The sequence below is a fragment of the Mastomys coucha genome, unplaced genomic scaffold (genome assembly GCF_008632895.1).
Source record: "Mastomys coucha isolate ucsf_1 unplaced genomic scaffold, UCSF_Mcou_1 pScaffold14, whole genome shotgun sequence".
Classification (NCBI taxonomy): Eukaryota; Metazoa; Chordata; class Mammalia; order Rodentia; family Muridae; genus Mastomys; species Mastomys coucha.
Window position 1 is genome coordinate 45,397,032 of NW_022196896.1, and position 15,664 is coordinate 45,412,695.

Consider the following 15,664-nt stretch of genomic DNA (forward strand, 5'->3'; position numbering starts at 1 on the left):
AAAAGAGAATCTCAGGGGCAGAAGACACCATAGAAAACATTGACACAACAGTCAAAGAAAATGCAAAACGTGAAATAAGAGAAGAGAGACTTTGGAACGCACACACAAGAAACACAGTTCACTATGGGCTTGAGTATATGTGTTCCCTCTTCTCATTCTTATATTGAGACCCTAATACTGCACATGACAGTATCAGGGAAGATTCTAGGAGGCAGATAAAGTCACAGAGGTGTGGTCTCTATGACAGAACTAGTTTTATCAAAGAACCTGAACTTGTGAAGATATGGCAGGAAAGAAGCATCTTTAAGCCAGAAGGAGGCCCTGACCAGGAAATTAATTAGTGGCACCCAAATCATATTACTTCCTAGACGCTAGAAATGGATTTCTTTTAAACAATCTCAATCTAGTCAATGGTACTCTGTTAAAGCAGACTGAGCAAAATTGTTTGGAAAACTTACTAAACATGAGCTAGAAAAGTGAACAAAAATCATTTGAGAAAATATGACTAGAAATGTGACTTTGCTGAAAGATATAAAATAAAATATAGTGTTTCAATGAGAATACCCCATAGGCTCATATATTTGAATGGTTGGTCCCCAGGTGGTAGAACGGTTTGGGAAGGATTGGGAGGTGTGGTCTTGTTGGAGCAAGTGTGTCACTGGAGGTAGGCGTTGAGGTTTCAAAAGCCCAGGCCATCCCCAGTTAGCTCTCTCAAAGTCTCCTGCTTGTGGATCAAATCTAAACTTTGACCTATGCTCCAGACCCTGCCTGCTACCATGTTCCCCACTACGATGATCTTAGACTTATTACCTGTGAAACCCTGAGCACCCAAATTAATGCTTTCATATATATATATATATATATATATATATATATATATATATATATATATATATATATACACACACACACACACACACATACACATATGGATGAACTGTAGGTGTTTTCAGATACACCAGAAGAGGACTTCAGATCCCAGTACAGAGAGTCGTGAGCGCTGCTGGGAATTGAACTCAAACCTCTGGAAAAACTGCTGAGCCATCTATCTCTCCAGTCCCTAAATGTTTTCTTCTATAAGTTGCCTCGGTCATGGTATTTTGCTGCAGTAACAGAAAAGTTACTAAGACGAAGGTAGTAGCAGAAGTGGCACAGCTGTGACCATGCTGGGTTTGAGGAGAGAGGTTACACACAGCACAGTGTAACGGTGCTCACACAGCACAGTGTAACGGTGCTGACACAGCACAGTGTAAGGGTGCTGACACAGCACAGTGTAACGGTGCTCACACAGCACAGTGTAATGGTGCTCACACAGCACAGTGTAACGGTGCTCACACAGCACAGTGTAATGGTGCTCACACAGCACAGTGTAACGGTGCTGACAGCAGTGTGGGCTGTGAAGGCCAGCTCAGGAGGTTTCAGGGGGACAATATTAGCAGCTGGGCTAGCAATAGCAACCATCTTAGAAGAGTTTGCCAAAGAACACATCTACTTTTTTGACCTTTTCTAACAGTCTGCCTGAGGCTAAACTGAAGAGTTCTAAACTAATTTCATTGATAGAGGAGATTTTAAGACAGCATAGTATCAATTCTGTTGTATGGTTATTAGTAATCATTCATGCAAATCTACAACAAAAAAGAGCAGGCAGGAAAAATAGAAATACAAAATGTACAGTTTAAGGAGAAAAAGCGCACCAAGAAACAATGTTGACAACACCTTGGCTTGTGTTGGAAGAACTAAGGAAAAAATGGGATAAATGGAGTAGTGCCCCCATGGAGAACCTACCCAGTAACCCTGCAGTGTGTAAAAAGGCCTCCAGAATTACCTGTTACTAAAACTCAACAATAAATCAAAACTTATGCAAGGGTAATTGAAGGAGGTGGCCAGTTCCATCCCAAGCAGGCAGCAGGCTTAGACTTCAGCCCTGTGGTTCCAGCTTTAGAGCTAACAAGGACACAGGAGTAAGGAGGCTGTGTAATCTCCCTTTGAGGTTAGAAAGAGCTGCAGAGACCAGGGGTGTGGCAGGGGAGTCCCTGCAGAGAGACTCAGTGAAATTATGAAAGTGAAGCTTGGACACACACAGAGTAGATACCTGCCAAGGAAAGCTGCTAATAGGAAGTAGAACCAGCCCAAAAAGGAGAAATGATAACAGCAAAACTGTAAAGAGCAAGAGGCCTGAAGAGCCACCCTTTGGTGGGAGGCACAGAGCTTCAGGATTTGGAGTCTGTCCTGCTGAGTTTCTGTCTCGCCTTGGTCCAGTATTTCTTCACTCTGCCCATTCTTCCCTTCTGGGATCGTAATGCATACCCTGTACCAATGTATGTAGAAAGCATGTAACTGATTTTTGTTTTTATAGAGAGTTTCAATTAGAAGACTTGGGCACACTATAAGGACTTTTTTACTTTGATTAAATACATTTTCCATTATGATATGGCTATAAACCTAGGGGGCCAAGGAATGAAATATGGTGGTTTGAATGAAATGGCCCCCATAGGCTCATATATTTGAATACTTGGTCCTCATGTGGTAGAACTGTTCAGAAAAAATTAGGAAGTGTGGCTTTATGGGAGGAGGGCAGTCACTGCAGGTATGCTTTGAATTTTCGAAAGCCCATGTCATTCCCAGTTAGTTCTTTCTTTCTCTATCTTCCCTGTGGATCAGATGTGAGCTCTTGGCTAACTCCAATGCTATGGCTGCCTGCTGCCATGATGCCCACAGTGATGACCATGGGCTACAAAGTTCTGGAACTCTGAAACCCACCCCTCAAACCCTTCCCCATATTTAAATATTTTCTTTCGTAAGTTGCTTTGGTCATGGTGTTTTGCTACAGCAACAAAAAAAAAAAAAAAAAAAAAAAAATAGCTAAGATACCAGACATTCAGAATCTCAACAAATTCCAAACAAGATAAACTAAACAATATACAATTATAAAAACCCTAAATAAATGAACTGTATCTCTCATCAACCAGATAAGCAGCCTTGTGGGAGGGGAAGATCTTGATTTCCTTACAATATTAAAAATCTCCAGTTCTCAACAACAACAAAAAAAATTGCAAAGTACACATGCACATTGTGTCATAGAGCCCACTCACAGGAAAGATAATTAACAATGTCCCTGATAAAGTGAAGACGCTGTATATACCAAACAAGACTTCAATTAGCAGTCTCAAGTATGCTCCAGAAGTAAAGAAGATTACATACACACAAAAGAAGCAAACAATGATCAAAAATGTAAGGCAATAGTAATTATTAAAGGGTATAGAAATTTGGGGACTGAAAACAATAAGAAAAAAATTTTAATTCTTAGAAAAAGTTCAACAACATACTTGAAAGAAAGAAGAATCAGTGAATTTGAATATTAGACAATTAAAATTACCTACTCTGTATAGCAACAAAATAGTGAAGAAAGTGAGGCTGGAGACAGCAGCATCTATCCATCACCCTAAGATACAGCTGGGAGATGCATGTGACTAGAGGCCTTCCTAGTCCACCAGCAAGTGTGAGGCCAGTCAAGGCTTTATAGCAAAAGTCTTTTCTTAAAAAGAGGAGTGGGGGTGCTAGAGAGATGGCTCAGTGGTTCAGAGCACTGACTGCTCTTCCAGAGGCCCTGAGCTCAATTCCCAGCAGCCACATAGTGGCTCACAACCATCTGTAATGGGATCTGATGCCCTCTTCTGGTTGATAAAATAAATAAATCTTTAAAAAAAAAAAAAAAAAGAGGAGTGGGGAGTGGGTAGGGAAGAGGAAAGGAACTGGAAGAAAGAAGGAGAGAGAATCTAAGGACCCTATAACAACATTCTCATAAAAATCCCACAGAAGAAAAAGGGAACAAAAACCATTGAAAATTTGTGGTTAAAAAGTTTCTAAGGTTGGTGAAAGGAGGTCAGCATTATTTACAAATCAACATGGAAACAATATACACAGTGCAGTGAAAGACAGACTGAAAATCATGGAAGTGTGTGTTTGTGAGAACACGGGAGAACTCTATGGTCAGCCTGGAATGCTCAAGTCCTTTCCCCAAGGTAGGGATCAGAAAACCAAGACCTCCTAGAGACCATGGGTGAAGACTGACAGAATCTCATCAGAAACCATGGTAACCAGAAGTAGGAATATGTTTACAAGGCTGAAAGAAAAAGCAAAACAAAAAACAAAAACTCAACCAAGAATTCTACAACCAACAAGCCACACTTCTAAAATGGAGGAGAAATTTAAAAATCAAACAGAAAGCCAAGGGAATCTAGCAGTGGCAGAGCATGATGAAGAAAGTCCTTCCTGTGAAATGCAAGAGCACTAGTTGGTAATTCAGACGCAATACAATGACATATAAGATTTCTAGTAAGGCAAAATAATACATAAATATTAAAACTACTGAACTGCTACTTTGTAACTCCACTTCATTTTCAATGATATAAAAACAGGCAACTGCTTAAAACTACAAACATGCCAAAAAATGGAATAAAACCTTCAAAGCAAATAATCTACAAAAAACAAGTGAAATATTTAAAAAGACACTTGGCTAAAAATACCCATTCACATTAACAAGACAGTAGTACACACCTTTAATCCCAGCACTCTGAACACAGAAACTGGTGGATCTCTGTGATTTTGAGGCCAGCCTGGTCTACAGAATGAGTTCCTGGACAGCTAAAGCTATGTAGAAAGACTGTGTCTCAAATCATAAATAAAAACAAAACCCACCGCCACACACAAAAAAAGACTGACATTAACAGTTATTACAGAAACACAAAATAAAACTAAGAGAGGAGTGGCTGCACACCTAGAGTATTAATTATACTTAGTAAGAGCAGCCAGTTGTACTGACTCAGGCCTGCATCCCAGCATCAAAAGGCTGAAGCCAGGAGGACTGTCAATGCTGTGAGGCCATCATGGCATACAAGATTTGGGATAGGGGCAGAAATTCTGGTTCAAAAAGAAAAGAAAAACATAAGAGATTGATCATATCCTACGAATTCCTGGCACCGGGGAGGCATAGGCAGGCAGATCTATAAGTTCCAGGACAGCCATGGCTACACAGAGAAACTCTGCCTCGAAAAAAGGGGGGAAAAATCTTGTATAAAATCTGATAGGGATGTAAAATGACAAACTAAGTTCCAAAGCAGCTTCTTAGCAACTTAAACTTACATCAGCCACACCTCTGTCTATCCCAAATTATTGCCAATGACAAAGAGAACACACATATTCCTACTAATACATGTATACAAACAACCAAAATTGGAATATAACAAACCTTCAAAGAATCATTTTAATAGCAAAAGAATGAAATAAAAATATCCATCAAGTGGTGAATTTTAAAAAGTGGTACATCCACACAGGAATAAAAAGAAATACAGATACACATAAAACATGAACTCAAAATGACTATGCTAAATGAGAGAAGCCAGTGAGAACATATATAACAACCACATGATGCAAAGGTGTAGAGAAAGAATTATTATTGTTGGTTACAGAAAACAGATCACTAGCTACCATGGTGATGGGCACAGGGAGAGGTAAAGCATAGGCACATGAGAAATCTTTGTAGGACACTGGGAGTGTTTGCTTCACATAGGCCTAAAATTGAGCATAAACACTTCTTTTTTTTTTATTAGATATTTTCTTTATTTACATGTAATTTTCTCCCTTCCCAGTTTCCTCTCTAAAAAACAAAGAAACAAACAAAAACAACAAAAACAAACCCCAGCTGCCTCCCCACTCTCCATGCCTGCCACCCCACCCTCTCCTGCTTATTGGCCCTGGCATTCCCCCACACTAGGGCACAGAACCTTCACAGGGCCAAGGTCCTCTCCTCCTATTATTGATCGAATTTGCAATCCTCCACTATACACGCGCTGCCAGAACAATCAGTCCCACTGTGTGTACTCCTTGGTTGGTGGTTGAGACTCTGGGAGCTCGGAGGGTACTAGTTAGTTCATATTGTTGTTCGTCCTAAGGGGCTGCAAACCCCTCAGCTCCATAGGTCCTTTCTCTAACTCCTTCACTGGGGACCCTGTACTCAGTTCAATGGATGGCTGTGAGCCTCTACATCTGTATTAGTCAGGTACTGTCAGAGCCTCTCAGGAGATAACTAACTATATTTAGGCTGGCTAGTCTTTCCTTCAGTCTCTGCTCCATAGTTAATCTCTTCCACTCCTTCTGTGGGTATTTGGTACCCCCTTTTAAGAAGGAATGAAATGTCCACCTTTGGTCTTCCTTCTTCTTGAGTTCCTTGTGGTTTGTGGGTTGTTCTTCCTGTATTCCAAACTTCTGGGCTAATAACCACTTATCATGCAGCTTATGTACAAAGACATCAGGGTTACACTGAAGCAGAAAAAGTGTCCCCATGTTTCTGCTTACATTTGCTTTACTGCTCTGCCCTAGACCTCTCCCTCCTCCACTATCCTCATCCCTTCTCCTGCATATCTACAGTATCTCTCCATACAAAATCATTACTTTGATTTTACCTGAGAATACAAATTCAAAAGGCACAGTCTATAGTTCAAAATACTCAGTTTGTCGTATTGTATTTTCCTGAATGATGAAATACAAAAGCCCTATGTCTACGCCTGGGACGGATGCTAGGTGTGCTGCTACATGCCTGTGACTCCAGCACGTAGCAGGGCTTGTGCAAGAGAACCCCAAGGCCAGTTCAAAGCTAGTCTGTGAGACCCCAGCTGAACCAACAAAGATAAACATAAAACCCTGCACAAAATACAGAACAAAGCCCACAACGAGTAACTCTGCCTTCAACTAACCATATCAGTGTGAAAATGGAAAGTAAAGGTAATATCAATAAACAAAAGATAAAATTGAATGTGAACCTTGCTTGGATCCTTTTTAAACACAGTGAATATAAACAGGTACATGAGTCAATAGAGAAAAGGCACACACTATGCAGTGCTTAGTGTTATTCAGTCACTGAATAACAGTATGATGGAATAGCAGTATGATATTTTAAGCTCCTTATCAGATGAATAGCAAAGCACTCACTCACCAGCAGTGATGCACATCCTGTAACCCCAGCACTAGGCAGGCAAGGGCAGAGGACCATTGAGTCTGAGACCAGCCTATGCTATACAGTGAGTTCCTAGTTCAATACATTAAAAAATGAAATCAAAACCTCTACTGGAAAGAGAGTTAAGTAAAATAATCTGAGCAACATATTGCTAATGCTGGGCATGCTTCCATGTACCTTAAATATTTCCTAACTGAAATTTTTTTCTGAGTCTATCATATGATAAAGTTCTTGAGAAAAGGTTCATTATGCCATGAAACTAAGCTTCTAATAGGATTAAATGTGTTTTATTTCATTTCTATTTTAGGTGTAGTTAACAGTGGCTATTACATAATGGGTACTTAATGGACCTTCTTCCACAATTGTTCAGTCCTATAAACCTCTAGCAAATAACTAACATTATCTGGATGCTTCAGTATTAACATGATCCTCAAGAATTACCATCCATGGGCTCTGAGCGAGGAGTCACTGAGCTAAGGGTTTGCTGAACAAGCATCAGGACCTGATTCCCCAGAACAATCTGGAAAACTAGGTGTATTAGCATGGCACCCCAATGATAAAGAGCAGAGACAGGTTATCAGAGGGCCCACCAGTCAGCCAGGTTAGCACATTCCAGCTACAATGAGAAAAATCAGTCTCAAAGAATAGGGTGAAAAGCAAGCAAGCAAGACAACTGATGTCATTTTCTAACCTCCTCAAGCACATGCATAGTGATCACACCTGCCCACCACATAACGCGTGCATACAGAATACATGCTGGATAATTATTTTGTTTAAAAGATGGTCAGTCACTTGGAAGGCAGAGGCAGGCAGATTTCTGAGTTCGAGGCCAGCCTGGTCTACAGAGTGAGTTCCAGGACAGCCAGATACACAGAGAAACCCTGTAAGATGGTCAGTCCACTATAGCATATATTTCTCAGCTTTCAGATTTAAAAACTGAGTCTTTTTATTTAGTTGCTCAATGACATATGCTAGCAATACAGAACTAAGATCAAGCTGGCAAATGTAACCAGGATTTTGTTAAATGAAAATGATGACTTGATTTTAAAGCCACTGGGTGATGGGACTGGACACATGGCTCAGCTGTTTCAAGCATGAGATGCTCTGACAGAGGACCTGAGTTCAGTTCCCAACTCCCCTGCATCAGGTTCAGCTCCAGGGGATCTGACACCCTCTTTTGATCTGCTCAGCCCCCAGGCATGCACATGGTGCAGACATATATCTAGATCAAACACTCATGCATATAAAATAAATAAATCTTTTTAAAAATGAAGAAAGGGAGGGAGGCTGGAAGGCAAAGCTGTCAGATGAGGTGTCTCTCTGGGTGACATCTACTCCACAGCGTCCCTCTGCAGCAGTAGTGCATCCACCTCTTACTACACTGACAACTTATCAAGACGGGACATGAAGAAAAAGAAGGCAGGCTCTTCTGAAAATCAATGCTAACACTGACAGCCTTCCTCCTGGATGTAAGAGAATGCCACGGAAACCCAGAGAACTACAGGTACAAAGACAGCTCAGCAGTGCTGGAACAACTCACACGGGTGTAAGGCACACTAAGTCATGCCAGCCCAATTATCATAAGGAGCAGAACGTGGGCAAGGGATGAGGTCAACACTTACATGATGAGTTTTCAGTTAGCAGTCATGTATGAGAAGTTGCCTTAAGATGGGGGCTCAACAGGAAAGAGTGCTTAACATTCTTCCAAAGGACCAGGGTTTGGCTGCCAGGTCTCTGGCCTCCGTGGCCACAAGGCACACATGTGGTACATACACATATGTAGTCAAACATTCTTAAAATTTTTAAAAGTTGCCCTAAGCTGTTCTGATTCTACAAAACTCAATGAAGGACAGGAAAAAACACATGCAAAAAGAAATTAGGCCCACAACGTCTCATCAAAATGAGTGGAGGGCCACATACACCTGGATAGCTTAGCTTCTGGTACTCATTATGTCTCAACTCTTCAAAACTGAATCATTTCAGAGCCATAAATGAATTTCGAGGATGGGTCTAACCAAGAGCAATTAAACAGAATTTCTATTTTGCATACAAACATACACATTTGCAAGCAAATTGATGTATCATTAATTAATGTCCCAAGAAAGCTATGAGTCATGACTAAGTTTAAATCCTTCTTGATAGAGATAATCATTTTTATTAAAATATATTTTATGTCTTACATACATACTGGTAGATATATGTGAATGTCTAAAAATAATCAGGCTTTCTATAAAGAAATCCAAACAGCCAATAATTAATACACCTTGAATCCAAAAATATTATGTTTCATTCAAGAAAATACCAGTTGATCAAGGACCTCATGTAAGACCTGATATCCTAAGGCTGAAGAGATGGCTCAGTGGTTAAGATCACTGGCTCCTATTCTAGGTTTTATTTCCAACAACCACAGGGAAGGCCACAAGTGTCTATATCCCAGTTCCTAGCAATCCAATGTCCTCTCTGGCTTCCATGGGTGTCAGGCACATAAGTGGTATGCAGACATAAGATGCAGGCAGAACACCCATACACATAAATTTTTATTATTTATTAAAATATTTTATAAATTATTATTAAAACTTTTAATTAAAAATGAAAAAGACCTGACACCCCAAATCTGTTAGAGGAGGAAATAGGAAATACACTTCACTTGCTAGGCAGAGGAAAGAACTTCTGAGCGAGCATTAAGACAAGCCACTGACAAATGGGTCTCCACTAAAAGAGCTGCTATAGGACAAGGGGCACCATTATTTGAATGAAAAGGCAGTTTACTGAATGGGAAAAACTGTCCAGCTCTAAGGTACTACAGTCTAAGACACTACAGGGTTAGTGTCTAGAATAGACAGATAACTAAAACCAAGAATAAACAACCCAATCTAAAACTGGGCCATGGGCTATCCAGAGCTCTCAGAAGAAGAAACACAAATGGCTGAAAAACTTTTTAAAAAATGTTCAACATTCTTTAGTCATCGTGGAAATGCAAATCAAAACTACCTTGAGATAATGTCTTCCTCAATCTGCATGACTAAGGTTAAATGAGGAAAAGGAGAACAAAGGCAACATGGCTGTGGATGCAGGGAAAGGAATAACCCAGAGGTTCACAACCGGTGGGAGTGCAAACTGGCGAAGCCACTGTGGAAGCTGGCGCATGTGTCCCAGCTACACCAGTCCTACACACTCCCAAGAGACTCACATACTGCTACAGAACTATGTGTTCACCTATACACACCCAAGAAATAGAAACAGCCTAGATGCCTAACTGGTTGATGAGTAGTGAAAATGTGGGACATATTCACAATGGAGTAGTTTTTCATCTATAAAGAAAAATGGAAGGCCAGGCATGGTGGCATATACCTTTAGTCCCAGTGCATTCAGGGGGCAGAGGCAGGCAGATCTCTATGAGTTTGAGGCCAGCCTGGTCTACAAAGTAAGTTCCAGGACAGCCAGGACGGTTACACAGAGAAAATCTGTCTCAGGAGGAAAAAAAAAAAAACCAAGACAAGAGAAATAAAAGGGGGGGAAGGAGAAAGGAAGGAAGGAAGGAAGGAAGGAAGGAAGGAAGGAAGGAAGGAAAGAAGGAAGGAAGAAAGGAAGGAAAGAAGGAAGGAAAGAAGGAAGGAAAGAAGGAAGGGAGGAAGGAATCAATCTGGCTGGCAGGCAAAAAATCTCAGGTAACTAACCATCAGAAAAGAAATATCATCGATTTTGTTTTATGTTTTAATGAATATGCTGAATTATTCCCACGTGCCTTACTTTATAAGTGGGACCTAACAACAAACACTGAGGAAATACATCCAAAGAATTATTAAGTCATACTTTAAAAACCTATACTCCACAAAACTAAAAAGTCTAAAAGAAATAGTTTTCTCAATAAATACCACTTATTAAAGTTAAGTCAAAATCAGATAAACAATATAAATAGACCTTCAGCCCCAACAGAAATAAAATCATCATTAAAAATCTCCCAATCCAAAAAAAAAAAAGCCCAGGGCCAAATGGTTTTACAGAATCCCAGCAGACTTTCAATGAAGAAAGACCTAATATCAATACTTTTCAAATTACTCCACAAAACAGAAACAGAAGGAACACTGCCAAACTCAATTTCTGAAGTCACAGTCACTCTGACACCCAACCTCTCACAGTCACTCTGACAGACACCCAATCTCTCACAGTCACTCTGATACCCAATCTCTCTGACACCCAATCTCTCACAGTCACTCTGACACCCAACCTCTCACAGTCACTCTGACAGACACCCAATCTCTCACAGTCACTCTGACACCCAATCTCTCTGACACCCAATCTCTCACAGTCACTCTGACAGACACCCAACCTCTCACAGTCACTCTGACACCCAATCTCTCTGACACCCAATCTCTCACAGTCACTCTGACAGACACCCAATCTCTCACAGTCACCTGACACCCAATCTCTCACAGTCACTCTGACAGACACCCAATCTCTCACAGTCACTCTGACAGACACCCAATCTCTCACAGTCACTCTGATACCCAATCTCTCACAGTCACTCTGACACCCAACCTCTCAGTCACTCTGACACCCAACCTCTCACAGTCACTCTGATACCCAATCTCTCACAGTCACTCTGACAAACACCCAATCTCTCACAGTCACTCTGACAGACAACCAATCTCTCACAGTCACTCTGATACCCAATCTCTCACAGTCACTCTGACACCCAACCTCTCAGTCACTCTGACACCCAACCTCTCACAGTCACTCTGATACCCAATCTCTCACAGTCACTCTGACAGACACCCAATCTCTCACAGTCACTCTGACACCCAATCTCTCAGTCACTCTGACACCCAACTTCTCACAGTCACTCTGATACCCAACCTCTCACAGTCACTCTGACAGACACCCAATCTCTCACAGTCACTCTGACACCCAATCTCTCACAGTCACTCTGACAGACACCCAATCTCTCACAGTCACTCTAACACCCAACCTCTCACAGTCACTCTGACACCCAACCTCTCAGTCACTCTGACATCCAATCTCTCACAGTCACTCTGACATCCAACCTCTCAGTCACCCAACCTCTCACAGTCACCCTGACACCCAATCTCTCAGTCACTCTGACACCCAACCTCTCACAGTCACTCTGACACCCAACCTCTCACAGTCACTCTTACACTCAATCTCTCAGTCACTCTGACACCCAACTTCTCACAGTCACTCTGATACCCAATCTCTCACAGTCACTCTGACACCCAACCCACACAAAGATTCAACAAAGAGAGAGAATTACAGACCAATACCCAAGAACACATAAAAAAAAAAAAAATCCACCATGACCAAGTAAGCTTCATCCTAGAGATGCAGGGATGGTTCAACATACAAAAATCAATCAATGTCATCTACCATACAAACAAATTGAAAGGAAAAAGAACCATATGGTTATCTCATTAGATATTGAAAAATCCTTTGACAAAATCCAATACTCCTTTATGATTAAAGTCCTGGAAAGAGTATAGATATAAGACACATACCTAAATATAATAAAGGGAATATACAGAAAGCTGATAGTCAGTATCAAATTAAATGGAGAAAAACTTAGATATTCCACTGAAATCAAGGACATGACAAGGCTGCCCACTCTCTCCATATCTACTCAGAATGTACTGAAAGTCTAGCCAGAGCAATAAGAAAACTGGAAGAGATCAAGGAGATACAAATTGGAAAGGAAGAAGTCAAAGTATCACTATTTTTAGATGTATGACAATTTATATTAAGTGATCCCAAAAATTCTACCAGGGAACTCCTACAGCAGGTAAGTGGATGGATACAAGAGTAACTCAAAAACATAAAACAAAATACAAAAAAAAAGAAAATGAAAAACAAAAAACAAAAGAGTAGTCCTCCTATATACAAACAACAAATGGACTGAGAAAGAAATCAGGGAAGCAATACCCTTTATAATAACCACAAATAAAACAAAATATCTTGGGGTAACTCTAACCAAGCAAGTGAAAGACCTGTATGATAAAAAACTTCAAGGATTTGAGGAAATTGGAAAAGACATCAGAAGATGGAAAGCTCTCCTATGCCTCATGGACCGGTAGGATTAACATAGTAAAAATGGCTGTCCTACCAAAAGAAATCTACAGATTCAATGCAACTCCCATAAAAATTCCAACAAAATTCTTCACAGACCTTGAAAGAACAATACTCAATTTTATATGGAAAAACAAAAAAACCAGGATAACTAAAACATCCCAAACAGTAACAGAATTTCCTGAGGTATTACCAGTCCAGATTTCAAGCTATATTACAACTATAGTAATAAAAACCCACATGGTATTGGCATAAAAACAAACATGTTGATCAATGGAATAGGATCGAAGAGCCACACATAAATCCATACACCTATGGGCACCTGAATTTTGCATAAAGAAGACAAAAATACATAATGGGGAAAAAAAAAGAAAGCATTTTCAACAAATGGTGCTGGACTAACTGGATATTTGCGTGTAGAAAAAATACAAATAGATCCAGATTTGTCACCCTGCAGAACACTCAAGTCCAAGTAGATTAAAGACTTCAACATAAAACCAGAGATACTGAATCTGCTTTTGGAAACTCTTCCTCCAACTGGACTACCTCCTTCAGCCTTCATGTAAGTGTTTGCACCTGGTTTACTTTATCTTGCAGTGCCGTGTTTGGTTCCTCTTCCTAGGAGGCCTGTTCTTTTCTGCGGGGAGCTAGGGGAGGGGTATGGAATGATTCTGAGGAGAGTGGGAACTGGGAGGAGTGGGGGGAGAGGAAGCTAAGGCTTCCACTCCACTGTATGAGAAAAGAATAAATTAAAACATTAAATAAAGAACCACATTCAAATAACAAAATTCTACTGCCAAAATAGAATTGCAAAGTCTAATCTAATCTAATCTAATCTAATCTAATCTAAGTACCTGGCTGTCTGGCTGAGCACAGCAGCACACATCTGCAGTCAGTACACAGTGCTGAGCCAGGAGGACCACAGACAGGGACCAGGATCTGGGCTGAGCACAGCAGCACACATCTGCAGTCAGTACACAGTGCTGAGCCAGGAGGACCACAGACAGGGACCAGGATAGCCCAGGCTATCCAGGAAAAGAGGAGGGGGAGGAAGGATGAAAAGGAAAAGAGAAGAAATTATTTAATGTGCCCAAGATTAACCATTAATGAAGCATAATTAGTAAACTTATATCTCCAAATAAAAGGATTAACAAATATTTATTAATGTGCATTTTAAAAACTTTTAAATGTTAGAAAAAGTCAATAACAAAATTAACAAATACTTTTCTTTCTTAATTTGTCTTCCATTAGCAGAATTAGAAGAACTAGATTAGAAGAACAAGATTGCTTAAATAATTTTTCCTTAGTATTTTTGTTCTGATTTTACATCTTGTAGTACTGAACACTGATGTTAGAGCCTTGCATGTACTAGTGAGCTATAACCTCAATTCATTTGCTTGTAATGTTAAAGTATGTTTAGGGGATAATTAGATTCCAGTTTTCTAACAATACTTTACATTTCTCCACTCCTTTCAATTTACAGTGAAGAACAATTATGATCCCACTTCCACTGTTGTCTTTGAAAAAAGCTAGCTCAAATCTATGTACACAAAGAACTAAATGAACTGTTCACAAACTCTTTACTCATTTACTCATTCAACAAATACTGAATACTGTCCTGTCCTCAGGGGTGGCTCTTACTAGAACAGAAAAAGACAATAAAATATCTGATAGGAAACACTACTAAAAAGATCAAGGAGAAACAAGTGACCAAAAGCAGGTGGACATAATGAACAAGCAACCAGACCTAAGGCAGAGTCTGAGCTAGAGACCCAAATCTGAGAGCTGGAAGCATGTTTATGTCAGTCACAGGTGCAGGGCACAGATGGAGACAGGAGAAGACACCAGGTCTGAAAACAGGGCCCTACAAACTAAAAAGCTTTAGGAGATCAAGATGAACTTAAAATGTGAGAGAAGGATGGTGGTGTCAGCATTCAATCCTGGCTCAGGAAGATGGGGCAGGACATTGAGCCTGAAGCCAGCTGGGATTCAGCAAGACATCTCAACAAAAAAAAAACCATTTTAACATTAAAAAAAAACTTAAAAATATATACACATGGCCTGTGGCACAAGAGATAAAGCCGAAAGAAGAACAATTTTCAACAAGGAGGTTAACACATCTCCCCTGTCCCACGTACAGCTGGCAGATCTGGCCTGATGACCAAGGGAACTGTTCACCACAGAGGTGCTGGCTGGCTTCCACTGGAAAATCCACGGGAGTGGTAGGAACAGAACTGACTAGGGAGGAAGCAGAACCAGCTAGTAGGGATCTCTTCTGCACAAATCTATACAGGACAGAGATGACCAGAGGAACTAAGGAAGACATACTGCCAGATAATTTTCAAGACAGAAAAACTAGCAGCATGCCTGTATGTTGATGCGAGTAATTCACTGGAAGGAGAAATTGCTGACAGAGAAGGAGGGGGAGGAGCAAAGGACAGAGAAAGTAAAGATGGAGGGATGGCCCTAAAAAGAAAAAAGAAAGGGGGAGGGGGAACTAAGGCAGGAAGACTTCTGAGAATCCCATAAAATATTGTGAATAAGCAGTCTGACACAGTTAAGAGCAGAACGGTG

At 40.5% G+C, this 15,664-nt stretch overlaps 1 protein-coding gene across 7 annotated transcripts in view; it reads right to left on the reverse strand.

The window, feature by feature from the left end:
* Stau2 (staufen double-stranded RNA binding protein 2) overlaps window positions 1-15,664 on the reverse strand; it is a 292,032-nt gene that overhangs the window by 238,605 nt on the left and 37,763 nt on the right. The gene's annotated exons all lie outside the window — the stretch shown is intronic.